Source organism: Tenebrio molitor, chromosome 3, assembly GCF_963966145.1.
Source record: "Tenebrio molitor chromosome 3, icTenMoli1.1, whole genome shotgun sequence".
Lineage (NCBI taxonomy): Eukaryota > Metazoa > Arthropoda > Insecta > Coleoptera > Tenebrionidae > Tenebrio > Tenebrio molitor.
In genome coordinates, this window is record NC_091048.1 from 23882594 (window position 1) to 23898001 (window position 15408).

Consider the following 15408-nt stretch of genomic DNA (forward strand, 5'->3'; position numbering starts at 1 on the left):
CGTGTAATGATGGCTATTACCCACGGGAATAAACTTTACAGCACGAGTCTAGATAGAGTGCTGCAGTGAGTACTGGTCATTACACGTGAGTAGAACACAGTATCCTTTCTAAGACGTCCAAATTTCCATATTTTTACTACTTAGTACATACCTATTAGTAAGTATTACATACATATTTTGTTTGTTTTTATTTTTTTTATAAAAAATGTACACAAATCCGCCAATTACAACATTTCAAAATAATAATAACATGCGAATTTTTCGCGATATAATATCAACGTTATACAGGGTGTTTCAAAGCGCCGTCAAAATTTTACAGAACATGATAAAAAATAATCATTAAAAATAATAATTAAAAAAAAAATGTTTTTGTATGTACAGTCGATGGACAAATAAAACTGCGACAAAAATGACAATCATATAAATTCAAAATTTACAAATCTCCATCGTTTAATTACGGCTTTATCACAAATTTAACTTTGTTATGACATATTATAGAGACACTGACAAATATGTATATTTACAATTCAATAGTCTAATTTACATAGCTTAAATTTTAAGTGTCCCAGTTTTATTTGTCCATCGACCGTACGTTTTATTATGACTTGGCGTTAATACTGATTTGGGAAATTGTTGCGTAACATTTTTTGGCGATAGTTTTGCAACACGCTGTATACAGGGTGCTTCTGGTATGAGGTAACAAACTTCTCCTGTGTAAAGAAATAGACAAAATAAAACTTTTATTATACATAGTAACATTTTTTAGTATGTGTTATAATTTTCTAGTAATCATTTTTTCAAATTGAAAAACTACTGTGTGAGATCCACCGGATTTCCAAATTATAAAGGCGGCAGATAAGGCATCTTTATTAGCTTGGTATTAATAATTACAGATACGAACAGTGGCTCTCAAACAGTCTAAACAGAGTTTAGTCAGTTTAGTTCAGCATAATAAAAAAAGCAAATTGAAAAAAATGTCACTAAGAAAAGTTGTTCATTTAACCTAGCTGTGCATCTCAGAAAAGTTTGTTAACTTAAACACCAAACACCCTGTATAGTCGACATGATGATTTGCAAATATAATTCTATTCAATAAATATATACATACATAAATATAACTATAAAAAATAAATCTCTTCCAGTGGGGTAGTCTCGGGTAGGGCACCACGAATGCTGGCTGCGTTTCCTCGTTGGATAGCCAAAGAAATACGTTGGCGAAGGAAATATTTCGCCTTCAAATCACCGCTTTCAGCTATTAATTTTGAACCGACGTTATCAATAAAGGAACTTGCAAATATTACTTTGTTTAAATTTGTCGAGTAACTTTTGTTTCATTAAAAATTTTGAGTGGAAAAAAAATATTGGAAGTTGGAACCTATGGATAAATACGTAATTTCAAAAACTGGATAAAGCAAAAACAATTTGAAATTTGAGAAAATATAGTTTGGGTAAAAATAAATAAATAATGTTTAAAACACTAAAATGCATTTTAAAAATTATAAAACTACCTCAAATAAAAGAAAGTTCAACTGTGTTCATTTTCACTTTTTCGGATTGGACCAATAAATATCGAAATGTCAAATTTAAAATTAAAGTGTAGTATCGGACTCAAAATCTTGTACGTTCTGAAAATATTACATTTATTTCAAAACATAACATCATTCATCACTCTATTAACATGTGGTCCCAACAGATGCGATCTACATTCTTACCATAAAGGTGCTAACACCTAAGATATTTTGTCATTCACCTGGACCATTTATCTCAATTATGCATGTGACTACATTATTTAGCAAGAAATTTTTGCAAGTTTCAAAATTTTGGCATTTTGCAGACAACCGACAAACCATAACGCAACCGTCCTGTCATAATTTTAGGCGCCTCGCTTAAAAAATTATTGTAAAACACCAGATTACAGACGGCTTGACGAAATCTCCAACTGTAATGATGAGAACGTGTTCATATTGCTTAAAACTTTTTGTTTAGCAGAACAATGGCGTGTTTGATGAAATAACACCGCGCCAACATAATCGCTCAGAAGTCATATTTTAATTTTTAATTAGTACAACGGTAATTTGTAGCAATAGCACGATTAGTTGAAACAAATTGAATTAGTTTTGTTGTCGTTCCGGGCTATTTCGCCTTCCAAAAACTCGATCAAACCAAATTCGATTTTGATTTCTTCGAGAGCCCGACAACAATGGTCCCGATCGACATTAAGATCAATTAAAATCGCACAATTACTCGGCATTATCGCATGAAAGTGATTCGTTTTGGTTCCCACAACAGCATCGACGCGATTGGATGTCTGAATATTCACAAAATTACCTTGGAAATAGTGAAATAAAAAATCGCACTGTAGCCTTGTAATTGACCATGGTTTCTTTATTATTTTTTATTGATAAGTGAGTAAGCGATTTAGTGAGATTTTCAGTGTGTTTATCACTAGCAATGTCCCAGACTCGGAAAAAATCTTCTCCCCGATTTTTCGTCGCAAGTGTGGCAACAGTGAGATTTTCTCTCAGTTACATTACACGCGTGCCTCAATTATGGCCAACACAATGCAGAAAAAAAACGAACAGAACGACCTTCTCATTGTGCGTTGCCTAATAAGAATGCAACTGCAAGATCTAGGGTAACGAGTTTATTATCACAGTAAAAAGTAACAAGCGAACTTTATCACTTCGATCTGTGAGTGCAGACTGGTGAATGCCAGATGCAGTTCAGTAATTTTGTAAAATGACCAAACGAGCGGATTATTAACGGAGCAATAAATAAGACAGTAAGTGCATTTTATTGTCGGTACGTGAAAGACGAATTTGCCACCATTATTATAACAAGAATCGGGACCATGACGTCGGGCGTGGAATTTCTCGATTCAATTTCTTAGCGTACTTCCCCACCAATTGTAATGTCCACAATAAATTCGTCACTGTATGCGAGATAACGCGAAATTACCCGATCGGGATCTAGGACTTAACTCACTTTCATTCGGAACACTTGTCGGTGACACATGCACAAGAAATGCACCCGGCAGATCTACTAAAATCTACTACGAATGTAAATCAGTCATATTTTTACTGAGCAATTTTCATTTAACAACGATGGAAACTTGACAACTATATTGGTCCAAGGTCAGCTTAAAGGATGCCTCAAACACGATTGGAACACTTTACTACTACTTTAAATGAATCATGCTAGTAGAGCATACTTGACACAATCCGGTTTGATAAATGCCCCAAACACTTTCCAGTTAAGGATTTTTTAATTGATTTTTTCAATGTTTCGGTTTCCAATGCAAAATACGGAAAACAAAGACGGTAATTTTTAATTATTCCTCTGCAGTTGACTTTTTAAAAAACAATAAAGTTTGAGTAAATTTTTCAAATTTCATTCAAAACTTGTTACGAAAAACAATTAGCACGTGCGATATTTTGCACGACTATTAAATAACAATTAATTTTAATTTAACACGTTTCACTCCTTCGTGTCTGTTGCGTTGACATTATCTCGAAGCTATCTTGTCAAAGCTGACCCATATGTGCAAAATAAAAAATTTACAAAGATACATTTCACGGAAGTGTCATAAAATTTGTTAATGAACTCGAGGTATCGGACGTTCATTTAAATTTATCCTAAAAACAGGCGTTGAAGATTGTGAACGCTATTAAAATCTAACCTCACTTTTTGCGTTTTTTGCTTTTTTACTCTGCAGACTGACGAGTGCGTTAACAATCGATTCTTCAACTCCAACTTTGAGGATAAATTTAAATGAACACACGATATAATAAAGAAAAATTTGGCAATTCATCCCTCAGTTTTATTATTGTTTTCTGGACGTTGAGTAAATTTAACTGATATATCTTTGACCCTTGTGTCAATCCTGCAGGCACAAAATAGATACTTCAGAGTTGAACGATTGATTTGATCGAAGGTGCGATAATTGAAGAAGTATGATGATAATTTTGCTTTTGTTAATTAGTATTTACGTTGTTCACGGTTCACGGACAGAAGGAGAAATAAAGGACTACAAGGTAACATCTTGTGGAATTTTATTTGTATAATAATTGTATCATTTGCATTTTAGGTGAGATCTGAAAAAAATATGCTGACGTCAAAGAAGATCAAGTGAGAAGTAAACTACTTAGAAAAAGAAATAGTGCTTTCTGTTTGATCTGTAATATAGAGAATGAAATGTTTTAACAGATTTATTAGAAATAAATGGTTGCAATAATCCAGAAAAAATTAAACGTAAAAATTCGATGAAAAATAGTAAAAAAAAGATGCGATCCCTCTCCCTGCTCAAAGTGTCGTAATCCATAATTCAAGCACCGCTGCATTAAATAATTATTGTTGGTGGTTGTAATTAACTTGTAGAAAGCATTTAGCGACAAAAATTTTATGAACCAAAAAAGTTTTAAAAGTGAAATGGACTCGTGATTAGCTAACAAGACTAATCAGAATTGTTTAAACAAATTAAGAGTTTTTGAAAAAAATCTTTTTTCAGTAAATGAAACTGCAGTTATGCAGTGACTCATAACGAACATTACGATATCAATTAATCGCCACTTCCGTTCGAGAGAATGTTGCATTAATGTCCATAAAAACGTAATCATAATCCTTATTAACTGCAGTTTGAATATTAATTAGTTAATCACAAAACAATTACATCTGCGGAGCTGTTAAAGCGCGAAGATCCTCGTTACAACATTTTAATACATGCTTACCACAAACGGGAAATAATCTCGTCAAATATTACACAAGCGTACAATTTCACTTCTGACGTGCGTAACTTATTTAAAACAACACCAATAAAAACATGTTCGACTGATATACTCGTAAAATACACACAAAAATTTTGAAAACCAAAGTGGAACAGGAAAAGGAAATCGATGAAGGTTCAGCCGAGAAAAACTCCAGGAAATGTTGCCAATAGCAACAAGCAAACAAAGAGGTCGATTCCACGCGTTGCAGATAAGCAAAATTAATATGAAGAATAAAGTTGTCGGGATGTCGAACTGCAACACCCATAAAAGATGTAATATGGCAGGGGCGTGGTTGTGATTGGCAAGCCTGATACGGTGTTTTGTATTTTTTAAGTAACCCGTCAGGAAATCGCTTCGTTGAAACTTTGTTGCAGATGAGAGGATATAAGTTCAACGACAAAATTTCGATTCGGAACGTTTTTATGTGATTATTGAAATTTGCCAGTGTAAAAATACTTATTTTTAGAAAGAAGTTGGTGCCTCAAAACAGCGATCTCTGGAATTGTTGCCCCATTTTAATTACAAATGAGCAAGTTCAACGACAAAATTTCGATTCGGAACGTTTTTAGTGTGATTATTTCCTTCATGTGTCTAGCAACCAATTGCGTGACAAATATTGACCAATCAAAACGAGAAAACAAAAAATAACCCGATAAAATTTCTCTAAAATGCAATGTGCAATAATCGGATAAAAAATGTCGGTACCTGATTTTTTTTTTAAATAAATTATTTTGAATAAAAAGGATTGGAAATAATGCGTTTGTTTTCATTCTATTCAGGAAATAATCAGCCGTATACCCCTCGTGCAAAATTTTAATATCGGCAAATGTATTGCGAATGAACTCAAACATCCATAAATTATTCGGTCAGAAGACCTCAACTTCGTCTAGTGCTCTTATTTGATAATAATTGGTCTTCTGACCTCATTTATGGATGTTTTCGTTCATTAGCAAAAAATTTTTGCACTCGGGATATAATAAGTGATTATAATCATAGAAACGTAGACAAAACGCAGGAATAGGTATTTTTCACGGGTTTGGTACTTTCAACAGGTGCGGTACTCCAAATATAGACCTAATTTCAAAAGGCCTCTTCGAGGAAATTCTGCGTGCTTTTCGAACGTCGTGAAAGTTAAAAAGAGGAATACACTTCTTAACCCAGACAGTAATCGAAAGTAATTTAAAATGTCAAAGGATGAATTTGAGACAATTAAGACGTCTCAAAAATGGGGCTCGCACGCAAACTGCGAGAAAACAGCGAAGCCGCCGTGTAATTTTTATTGATCAATAATAACAATTATGGTAATTTATGATTATTTTTTTCATCTGTAATAGTATTAATTACTTATTTATGTAGTACAATAAATATCAACAATTAATTATGTAGAATAGTGCATGAGCAGTTTTTCAATAAAATTATTGCACAGATTAGCAAACAGCGCCACATTCGACGGGAAAGTATGAGGATCTTTTGAATAAATCGTTAATTGCAGACAAAGTGGTGCATTCCAGCACTAGAGGAAACGCTTGTGCTGATTAATTATGTACTTCCTAAAGTCGTACTTAATCCTTCGCCAGGAAACTATCCGAGTGTTTCGTGATACTCGAACGTTTCGGAATTGAGGCACAAAAATATTGAAAGTTGTTAAATTATACTTATTTGTCTCAATCGCCACGCGTTATTTCGCTTGATTTATGTTAATAACGTTACTACACAAATTTTCTGAACATAAATCCAACCAAAATTACACGACCTATCAAATTAACAATCGCAGCTCTATAACCAACGTCCAATCCCAGTATCAGGACAAATTTCAGTTTTCGATTGAGCGGCTTCAGGCCAACACCCAGTGGCGGCTCGCGGCAGAAAATATTGGTGGGGCACATTTTTATTTTGTTGTGTTAATTCTATAGAAACAAATACACGTAGGTGTATGAATGTACAAAAAATGGCTACATTTCAATTTTTCGTCAAAATTATTTCATTGTTCATGTTCAGGAGGGGATTTTACAAGGCTAAAAAAAAAAAAGAAAAACTTACATGATTGTGAAATGCCACGCTAATAATGGATCCAAAAGTTTTTTGTTGATAAAAGAGTTCACTAGTTCATAATAATAAAAAAAAATAGTGTTCCAACGCACATATTGATTAATTAATTAGAAAGAGAAAACACACATTTTTAAACACAAGATTTGAAAATCAGGTCGATTCGCCTCGTTTTTGCTGTTGAAAAATGATCAATGACCATTTCATTAAATTTTTCACAGTTAGAAATTAACTCTTTCTCTATTGATAGTGTAGAGAGAGCATTAAGTCGTTCCTGTAGCATCGTACTTCTCAGAAACGTTTTTATTCTTTTCAATGTCGAAAAACATCTTTCGCTTTCTACCGTTGTCATAGGCGTGGTGCAGGCTATATTAAGCAATTTGAAAGACTCAGACAATAAATTCGTTAAATTATTTTCAACAAAAACCTCTAGCAAAGGCAGAAGACCACTAGCACTTGCAAAATCTCTTCTCTCATATAAGGTACGCAATTCAGATTTTAGTTTCGGAGCATCTACAAAAGGATAATACTGCAAAACCGTGTTAAACTGTTCTTCAGGAAAATTCACACTATTGTCTTCGAAATATCTTGGATCGAAAAGGGTAGCAAGTGTTAAGTGAGCTGTGAAAGACATCCGATCTTCAACAGCAACAGTAATTATGTCACAAACCTCTTTTGCTACTATGTTATTATTTTCATAGCTTCTTACTTTTCTTTTACCAGTATATGTACTTGGACCAGCATCTTCCACTCTTATTTTATTTCTTATTAATAAAATCTGTTGTTTAAAAGCATCGACAGCTCTTTGAATCTTTATAGAATCTATACCCCGTGTCTGTAATTGATTGTATAATATTGCAACATGTGGCATTATATCTTTGAAAAAATTTAGCCAATATAAAAAAAATTCATCTTCTAGTAACCGTAGCAATCCTGATGCTTGTTGTACGGTTTGAGTGTCTCGTTCTTTGTCAATAATTTGCTCAAAACATTCCATCAGGTCTTTTTGGTGATTATACACTGTCATGACAGATCGACTGTGGAATGTCCATCTAGTATCAGATCCCTTAGGAAGACGCTTCTTTACAACATCGTCTAAAACACTCATCCGTTTCGGGGAACGAGAAAAAAACGTAGAAAAGCCTGCTAGGTTTGCAAAAAATATTTTCACAGCTTTATGTTCTGATGCAGCTTTTGACACTATCAAATTAAATTGATGCGCGTAGCAGTGCACAAAATATGCGTAAGGATATTTGTCTCGTATTATTTTTTGGACTCCTTTGATTTTACCAGACATCACAGATGCGCCGTCGTAGCTTTGACCGATTAATTTTTTTGGGTTAGAGTCTAATTTTAATGTAGATAATTGTTCCAAAATGCAAGAACTAATGCCGTCCGCAGTGTGTGAAAGGGGTAAAAAATATCCCCAAAACCGCTCATAAATTTTTTGTCCAAGAGTGTATCTTAAAATGAGAACCATTTGATCCTGAACAGATACGTCAGTGGTTTCATCGGCCTGAATGGCCACAAAGTCTGCTAATTCAACTTCCTTTATTATCAAATTTCTTGCGACATGAAGCATAGAATCTAGTAGTTCATTTTGAATGGTTTTGGACGTACCTAAAAAGACACCTTTTTCGGATGATAAATGTTGTTTAAAAATATTGTCAATTTCAGCAGTAAAATTAATTAAGCCTTTGAAAATTCCAGGATTTGCAGAGGTAACAGTCTCGTCATGGCCTCGTAATGCTAACTCAAAATTACCACAAAATTTTACACAGTCTATAATTCGGTTTAAAATATATCTGTTACGCGAAACTTTTTCATTATGTTCTTTGACAGACCGTCGATAGGCTGAGTCCAGTTGTGATTGAATGTTCACAGTTCCCAATAATTGATACTCCAACGAATAATTAATATGTTTGCAATTAGCACTATGTTTTTTTACCTTCTCCGACAAATGTTTAATATCGTTGACACCTCGTGTCGTCCAAGCTTCATCAATTTGTGGCGCAAACAATAAACACTTAAAACAATAGAAACTGTTAGATTTTTCACACCCGCATAACCAGTCTGCATACAAATATTGTTTTTCATTGAATCTGCGATTAAAAGTTCTACTGCCGCTTTTTTCAGGTTGCACAAGATTTAATTTAGGTCTTGGCGGTCCCATGTTTTTAATAGTTAAACGCGTTTCATAGTCTAATTTGTGTGTTTTAATATACTCAACACTGTTAGATGTGATGTCACCTGTCTCCATTATAAAACAACTGATCAATTAGAAATTATAAATTAGTGAATTATACCGGTTTGGTTTAATACACACAAAGTTGACGGTGGAAAAGATTGCTAACAACCAACGAACCACCAACGACCAACTGACCTACATGTGTTTCTAAAAGATCTCTTTTAAAATATATAAATTCCAGGAAAACATTGGTTTGTCGGCGGCGGACTGCGGCCTTACGGAAGTTTGTAAGCACATGCTAAAAGCTCAGTTGTCACACTGATTTCCCGATTATCGTCTTTGTCACACTTGCAAAAATACTGTACAATGAGGCAACATTGTTTCGCCCGCTGAAGAAAGCGGCCCAAGATTTTATAAAATAAGGAAATAATCGCTGCGCTGAAATAGGACAACGCGACCGAATTTACATATATGTACTCGAACATACATTAAGATTAAATACTTAAATAAAAATTAATGATATAACATTTGATTATTTTTCTCAGTTTTTTTGTCGGGAGGGCACTGCCCGTAGAGCCTCCCTGCCAAAACCGCTCCTGCCAACACCAATAATAATTGGTCCACTTACTACTTTAAATTTTCACAATTAATACCCGTACAGACGATAATTTAAGCTTAAACGTTAAGAGATCTTCTATCATAATAATAAATCAATCAGTTTTATCAGTGGACAATAATTAATGTAAATGAAGAGTGTAATTTCACCACTTTCTACATTTTTTTAACGAAGAATTTTGCCCACTGAAGTTTAATTGGCAAGCTAAAACTGCAATTATAAGTGAAACATATTTCAAAAGGCAACTATCGCTGGATTATAAGTTATTTGCTCTATTTACTTATTGAACCGGTTGCTAAACCGGAAAGGGGGATTTTTATCGGACACCTGCACGACTGCCAACCTCCAAAAATAAAAATGATCTAACTTATTCTGTCACGAGATGCCGTCTTGTCGGCGTTTCTATCACACCAAACGTTACGCATAATTTGGTAGTTTAAAAGAATTATTGCGAACGTGTGCAATGGTGTGTCAGGATTCAACACCGCCAACGAGATTGGCAACCCTGAAATGGTTAACTTGAAAAACAAAAATAAACCAATCTCTAAGAGAGTAATTTTTCTACATTATAATTCTTCAGTCTCTGTAATAATAAAAAGGGATGAAAAACATACAAAAGATTCACTAAAGTCATTATACCTACTTATATTTGTTGAAAAGTGCATTTTTTTTCTAAACACTTAATTACAATTTTACACAAATGGGAGTTAAAATTACAAACTCACCTCCTTACTTGCCTTTTAATTATTGGTTTGATCACATACCACACAGTGCATCTGTTGACAAAATTATTTTGAACTTCCCAAGAGTTTACCATTTATGGGAAAAATAACTTTAAGATGAATGGTCGCACATATCAAAGAAAAAGTTATTCTTTTACACTCGGACATGTTTGTTACCTGTAATGCCCTAAAAGAAATGTAAATAAATGAAAAGTTCTTTATTTGCATTTGTTACATAACCTCACTTTTGATGAGCAAATTAATCTGTCTCATTTAAAAGATTTTACGACACTTAGACGAATTAACAATATTATTAACAATGACCCTTATTGTGTAAATTGGAAACAGATAAATTAAAATTGAAAACTTTTCAAATTTTTTAAACAATCGACACAGGAAAATTCATCACTAAACTACGACAATTGGCAGCACTGAAGGGTTGTTTACATTTGAAAACCTAACCTAATTGTTTAAAAATGTGCCGGTGGATAATTTAAACCGTGATTGTGCCTGTGATAAACAACTAAAATGGAATCGACGAGGAAATTTAAAAATGTTTACGTTGAAGGAGCTGCCCCAAACAGGTATGCGCAACAATTATAAATTTCTTCGTGCGTGTTACAGTTTTAGCGATTGTCCCGGTGTTGGTGTCGCAAGATCCGAGTAAGTCACGAATTGGAGGCGCATTAAAATAACGATCACATCGACATCTCGAGACACTGTAAGCCATAAAAGTAATAATTATAACCCCATAAGGTCTTTAACAGACAATGGACCTCCAGAATCGTGCATAAAGTCCCAGTCACCTGCAGTAAATTCCTTAAAGCCGTTAAATTCCGTTAATTGGTGGTCCGCTGTGAAATTTTCATTGCGCAAAGGCGCGGAAAACCGACGAAATTGTGTAATTTTCGATAAATTGGCCGTGCTGCTTGCTCTGGCCCTGAGGTACGGAGCAATGTCGTGTGCCTCAGAAACTGTGCTACAGTTACGAAGTGCCACAAAAAAATCCGCATTTCGAAAGCTTTTCAAGTGAATGTGCGTACACATTCAACAAAGAATTTCGTTCCACATAATTAACTCCGTCTCGTTTCCGACCGCAACGCCGACAGAGACAGATGGAAATCGAAAATTTCATTGAGTTATTGGCTCGGTTTTTCGAGATAACTTTGGATCGGTTGCATTTGACTCACACTGTTTTGATAAAACGCTTTCACATTTTATACACACAATCGTACGAACAAACATTTTCTATTGGTCAATCTAGAGTGGAACCGCGTGTTGCATGATATTGTTTCTGCTGTCTCGAATAGGAAAGTTGTTTTGTTGGAAATGTGCATAATTCGGACGGTTTTGAAGCACTCTTCAAATGTGGTGAATGGCCAGGAAATCCTCGCCAGCACCACAAACATTTTTATTATATTCTCGAAAAGTGAAAACACATCTACTTATTCTGTTTTTGGTAACCAAGAGTCATCAAATAAGAGAATACAAAATTTAAGATAGCCCCTTTTCACGCCAAAGAGTTTGTTCTTGTTTTTACAAAACGAAACAACAATTATGTGAGGGCGGTTTAAAAACTTGCGCCTGACACGGATATGCGTTGGTCATTCATATTTCTTTCTAACGCATTCCAACCCATATAGCTATGACCGTTTTGAAGGTTGTGTTCTGAATCAGTTGCCTGACAGTAGTCAAATAGATTACCGAGAAACGGATACGGAATCTATATTCAGTAAATCTGGTCTTTTATACAACATGCATAATCGAACAGGATCTTCTGAATCGTCGATTGTCAAGTGCAGCAAATGAGGAGATTATTCATAAAGGTCAGAATATGGAAATAAAGGGCCGAAAGTTTGTTTGTTGGCTGAAGCAACCTGCAAAGGCGAATTTGAAGATTCGAGAAAGATCTAAGGGAGCGATTTATAATTTTGTACATGTAAGTATGATCCAAAATAAAAGTAAGCATCAAAACGGTGGAAGCGACAATAGTTTTGCTCCAAGAAAAGCAAAGACCGTTCCTCTCTTACTCCAAATGAGTTATCATGACTGACTCTCTCTCAAAGAGTCAAATAATTTGTTCGAATCCTTCCCAGTTGCCAGAGCAACTCCGTTAAGTTCAGTACAAAGTGAAAGAACAATTACGACAACGGAAGGATTTTTGCAGATTGGCAGAACAGCATTGTCATATTTTTAGACGAAATGCGTAAGTCTTAAGGTAAATAATGTTTGAATACCGACTCATACGAAGGCGACGTTGTCACTGCTGAATGCAGAAAAGGTACTGGACAGAGTTTGGATGAAAGAACTCATGTTCAAAAAATTATTAGGAAAACTGGTCAAACTGATACCACATAGGCAATGAAAGATCTATCAGGATGGTGGTACAGCTCGACCAAAACAGCTTGGTACATAATAAATAATAACGACACCGTCTACTAAGAGAAAAAGTACAAAGATAAAAGTATATCCTATATAATAAAAACTACCGCATTAGAAAAACAGGAGGCCCCTGGATTCCTCAGTTTTACTTACAATAATAAAGATTTCGACCCATATTCCCTGTATTCACCAATTTTTCACATCTCTTGGTAATAATTCCTGGAGCAAAACCGGTATCATAGTTGACTAAGATAATTATTCTTGTAATTCTTGTTTTCTTCATTTCAATTTAAGGGAAAACATTTTAATTAGTTCAGAATTGTTTTAACAACTTTTAATAGGTACTAGAAATTTTCACTTTCTGTCCAGTTATTAAATATAATTGAGACTCTCTCTGTATGTAAAACAAAATACTATTAAATCTCGACCTCCTCATTAACAATAATTAATCTATTAAACTGTTAAAACTGTTACAATAGCTTTTTCTTGATTTTAATTTTAAATTTTCAGCAACGTTAACTCATGTACTATCTCTCTAAAATTATGCACCTTGTTAACCACATTTTACATTTTTTATGCGTTTTTCATATTGTAATTTTTATCTTATCTCTCAAAAGCAGTAACATCTATAGACAAATCATAAATTATAAGAAATACACCCATAACTTAGGCTGCAAACTGTTTTTCCAATAGACAGTAGAACAAGGCAGCAATTATTTCCATTTTGGGAATTCATACCTAGCTTGTCATTGTCGCAATTTACGTACTTCGGTTAAAAGTTTTGCCAACGTTAAATAAAACAAAAAGAAATGTTTCTAATTATCTTCGTAATTATCGTTAACAAGATACGTTTCAGAGAAAAATAATTGATCGCATTGGCAGCTTCTGTCCTGATTCATAATGTGGTTCAAAAATTCCATAACCTTTTAGTTGACAATTTACTCTGCAATGAATCACAGAAAAACTGTCAAGGTTTTTGTAATTTCCTCTATGCAAATATTTCATGTGTTAATTGTTTGAAATATTTTTTTACTAATTTTAATACGTAGAACTAATTCTGACGTATTCGTATAGGGCATAGAAAGAATTTTTAATGAAGAAAATTCATACAAATAAATCCATTTCGAAAACAAGACGAGAACAAAAATTGTTCGTCTGAGAAGTGTGGCAGAAGATAATAATAACAAGAAGTGTTCTCCATTTGGAAAGTACCATACTCCAGCAGGCTATAAAATGGGTACTGCAATTATCATATTATACATAATCATCGTCTAATATCAACATAATAATTGCAAAGCACTTAACTTGCAGTAAACTATACTTTTGTCATCAGTTAAAATTAACGATTATAATGTTGCACTCATTAACCGTGAAATTGTTGAGTGTCTGCAAAATACTAGACGGTAGTACTGGAACAACCGAAGTTAGTTTGTGTGAATCTAATTACACTCTTTACACCTAAACGCCCGTCAAACCACGTGCACATACCCAGTGGACCAAGAAAGTGAATAGGAATTTATCAATTTCTAATCTAGATCGGGTCTGGGTGTGATATTTGCTTTGATAATCGCCCTCGTCGCGAATGAAGAAACACAAATTGTCTTCATTAAGTCCAAGTGGATGTGAAGCATTTAATTTGATGGAGAATCACGGGGAGCTGGCGAATATCAATAAGAAAAAAATCCGATTTCTCGCCGCGAACACTTTATAATTATTTAAATGGCCACTAAGCGCGTCCGAATTAACATTGTTTCGTTCAATAGTTACGAAGGCAATTAATTACTTTCACTGGACAATTTTGTTGAAACAAATCGGATGTGCGACAAATCGTATGTCGAACGTGGAATATCAATTTCTAAATCGCTTTCTTCTACTTAAAACACGTTTCGCTCAATGTTTATTAATCGACTAATTATCGAGTTCCTAATGCAACATGCAAATCGAGCACCGTTCACGACCCATCGTAAATGCACCCAAGGCGAGACGAACTTGAACCACGATGAACTAGGAAGAGCTGGAGGACGTCTGCGACGGAGCCTCGCGGCGTCCACCTGCGAAGAGACGACCGAGGGAAGTCGTCTTGGTGAGCTCAGAGGAGATTACGACTAGATTTGGTCAGCTCTCGATCGCATCCGGTCCATTAACAATGTCTTGGGAAAAAACGCGTTCGATGGTGTTGGGTGTGTCGATCGGTTGAGGTCGCACACTATGAAATGACACATTTCCAATGCCTCGAAAATAATTGATAGGAATCCTTTCGCGGGACTGGGAGTGATAAAGGTGATATAAGACGGCGGCTTGTGCAATGCCGGAGACCGCTCCGGCTACTACTCCATCCTACAAACGATCCTCTTAATATGGTAGATGCATGTAATTGATATCGTAAACTTATTAACTCATGCCATGCAATGCGGCATTTCTATTCATCTGGTCGCTCTACAAAATCGCCTTGAATGTAAACTCGCTGGTAGCAAGGATCAGACAAGATACTAAAATACCTGGGATAAATGAAAGTAGCGTGGTGGTTGTCTGGTTACCATTGTCGGCCGACGTGAAGGATCATTCATTATTTGTTGTGAGCTAACTCCCATAATAGATGTGGCTCGAGAACGGAATCAAAATATCAAAATTTTAATGACAAAGGCGATCAGGACTGGCAATTTATTATTGAAATGTTAGTCGGACGTT

At 34.8% G+C, this 15408-nt stretch overlaps 1 long non-coding RNA gene across 1 annotated transcript; it reads left to right on the forward strand.

Annotated features, from left to right (window-relative positions):
- Window positions 1-2309: 2309 nt before the first annotated feature.
- Window positions 2310-4233, forward strand: LOC138126782 (uncharacterized). Its single transcript, XR_011157956.1, has 3 exons — window positions 2310-2782; window positions 3890-4034; window positions 4088-4233. It is a non-coding gene; the product is annotated as an uncharacterized lncRNA (long non-coding RNA).
- Window positions 4234-15408: the final 11175 nt, after the last annotated feature.